This window comes from Lathyrus oleraceus, chromosome 6 (assembly GCF_024323335.1).
Source record: "Lathyrus oleraceus cultivar Zhongwan6 chromosome 6, CAAS_Psat_ZW6_1.0, whole genome shotgun sequence".
Classification (NCBI taxonomy): Eukaryota; Viridiplantae; Streptophyta; class Magnoliopsida; order Fabales; family Fabaceae; genus Lathyrus; species Lathyrus oleraceus.
The window spans coordinates 13,085,536-13,088,899 of record NC_066584.1 but is presented as its reverse complement, the minus strand read 5'-3'; positions in this window follow the sequence as shown (position 1 = coordinate 13,088,899).

Below are 3,364 nucleotides of genomic sequence, written 5' to 3'. Positions count from 1 at the left end.
ATTTTGGAGGGAGTTTGGTTGAGCTGATCCACTATCTTGTAGTCACTCTTCTTAATGATGCGCATGAACTCCTCCACGTCCTTTTCAAACGAGCCACCAGGCACATTCGTTTGAGCAGGCGCTTCGTCAACCACGACCTGTTTGCCCTTAGCTCTAGTAGATGCCTCAGCATTGGCATCCCTCAACGATTGAGGCGCAAACAGCCGACCACTGCGAGTAAAGCCTCCTGGACCACCCACATTGTCCACAGCGGGACTCACAACCACAGGAGCTTTACTGACTGGCACATTAATCGTCACGGGCGCTTGATTCGAAGGTTTGACCCTATTCTCAGCCCTTCAGTTGTTTCGGTAGGCGTTGTCATACTTCCAAGGCACAACATTACTGTTCACAGCCCTTCTGACCGGAGCAACGATTGTTGTCGGAGCGTTGGTAGCAATTGGTGCAGATATGGTAACTGGGTTACCACTCGTTGTAGGCGTCCGTCCTTCAGACGGTTTGAAAAATATTGTGACAGTAGACACTGCCCCACGATTTCTGTTATCAGCCCGGCCAAATTGCACACAGCCCTCATCAATCAGACTCTGAACACCAGCCCTCAACAGATCACACCCATTATCAGACTCTGCACAACCCACACAATCTTCATCACAGCCCGGATGAATACCGCTACTCAACAGACGGCCCTTTACCATAAGCAGAGAGGTCTGAATCTCTTCAACCCGGACAACCAGATCTTCAACCTCACTATCAACACAGTTTACCCGGTGAGCACCATGCGCCGGCATGGGATTGTTAACAACGTTGGGCACAGGAGAGAAATTGATCGCCTTGGAATCGATCAAATCCTGGACTTTGTGCTGAAAAGCCCGGCACTTCTCAATGTGATGTCCTGGTGCCCTTGAATGAAAATCACACCGGACGTTAGCATCGTACCCAGGCGGCAATACTGTTGGCGGAGCCATGGTTCTCAACTCGACAAAACCTAATCTGAGCAACTCAGGCAGTAGCTCAGCGTAGGTCATGGGCAAGGGATCAAAACGTCTATCAGGATGCAGCCTCTGCCTCGGCTGATAAGGACGTTGTTGTTGTTGTTGTTGTTGTTGTTGAGGAGGTTGACGTTGTTGAGGTGCAGGGATGGTCACTGCAGCAACCTGTCTATACTGATTCTGATTTCTGTTCGGCCCTCGGCGGTGCTGAACAGCGTTGATTTCACCTTCTCTACGGAGAGGTGCCCCAGAGAAAGGTTTCTTGGATGAAGAGGAACCCGCGTCGCTGATTTTCCCAGCCTTGATCAAGCTCTCAGTCCTCTCACCGCAGATCACAACATCAGAGAAGCTTCCGAATGGGCAACTCCCCATTCGGTCCATGAACACTCCCTGAAGTGTGTCGATGAACATATCAGTCAACTCCCTTTCCAGCATAGGGGGTTGGACTCTCGCAGCAAGTTCACGCCACCTCTGGGCGTATTCTTTGAAGCTCTCATTATTTTTCTGGCACAGACTCTGCAGTTGAGTCCGGCTAGGTGCCATATCCATGTTGTGCTTGTATTGTCTGAGAAAAGCTTCTCCCAGATCCCTCCAACATCGAATAGAATCTCTTTTGAGCTCAATGTACCAATCCAAAGATGCCCCAGACAGACTATCTTGGAAAAAATACATCCACATTTTCTCGTCATCTGTATATGCCGAGATCTTCCGATAATACGCCTGCACATGAGTGCGAGGGCAAGAAGTACCGTTGTACTTGTCAAAGGTGGGCGCTTTGAATTTGTGGGGGATTCTCAGACCTTCCACCAACCCCAGATTTGTGACATCGAACCCAAGAGAGTTCTGGCATTCCATCGCTCTTATTTTTTCAGCCAGGGCATCAACCTTACGATCCCTATCCTCCCTTCTGGCAACATCACCATCATCTTCACTCAGCATTGTGAACATGTCCTCTTGTCTGTCGACAATAGGAGCTGGATGACGCACCGGAACCTGAGTAGCTCTGACATTGACCTCTGCAGCGAGAGGTTGTCCATCCACTCTTATACCCCTGAGCTCATCTCCCACAGCATAGCCATAAACGGGAGCAGCAGCAACATTAACGGCCTCATGAACAGGTGGAGCAACAGGTGAACCACGGTTAGACGCCTGAATAACCGTTTCTTGTCTCTGAACCAAAGCACGGAGCTCCTCCTGACCCTAAGCAACCCCTTGCATCATTGTCATAAATTGGGCCATGTTCGCCCTCATCTCAGCCAATTCGTTCTGAACCTGATCCATGCTCCTTCGTTGATTAAGTCTGGTAGAATACCGATGCGGTCTCTGATCAGCTATCCTGTCTGACACAGGAACCAAAGTGAGAAGTCGGCACAAGAACACCTGTTATGCAAATTTTATGAGTATGATGCTAATGCATATGATGCAAATGATAATGATCATTCCTCAGGCATTCAAAGAGCCTGATCCATCTTCAAAAGATGGCAACCTGCAACAACACGAAAGCAACAGGGAGATACAGAAACAGCATACAATTGAGCAGTGAGTACAGAGTGAAACAACAATCTCATCTATAAATGAGCAACTGGATCATACAACAAAGATCCGAATATCCAACAAAGTACAACAAAGAATCCCACCCAACAAGCCTGGGGGTGATTCTCAACATAACATCAGAAAAGTACAAGCTAAGACGAATGACTTCCAGGAATGAGCGTCTTCAAGTAGTGACACTGGTCTATCAACAGTTCACACTCTGAGCATTCTGGCAAGGGAGTGATCTTCTCCTTCAACTGTCTTCTAAGCTCGGCAACCTCTGCCCCAAGCTGGGTCTCTGATGCAAGTCTCCGGTCGACTTCCTTCTTCAACTGGATATCTTTGTCTCTGAGTTGCTTCTCCAAGTCTCTGATCTTCTTCAGATAACCGGCTTCAGCTCTCTGCAATCTCAAACACTCTCTGTGCTCTGCATCTAGCAAGGTCTCCATCTCTGCATAAGATCTCTTCTTGCTCCTCACGCCACCAACACCTGCACTCTGAACATCTCTGAGTTGATGAGTCAAATTCAGCCTATCCGCTTTGGCTTGATACAACTCCATCTGGGCATCTTGCTCTTTCTCCTTCAGGCGACGATTCTCCATCAGGGCTTGCTTGTACTGCTCAACAGGCACAGTTTCAGTAAGAATCAAGGGTGGTTGCACTTGCAACGGATTCATCCTATCATAGGGCAACAACAAAGTTTCCACTCTCTTCTTCACCCAATCGGTGTAATCAGGCATATCAATGGCAAACTTCTTCCCTAAGACAGATCCATCTCTGACACTAATGGATTTCCAAGCTCTCCCAATCTGCTCCAATCTAGCAGGGTCAGCGCGCTTCTC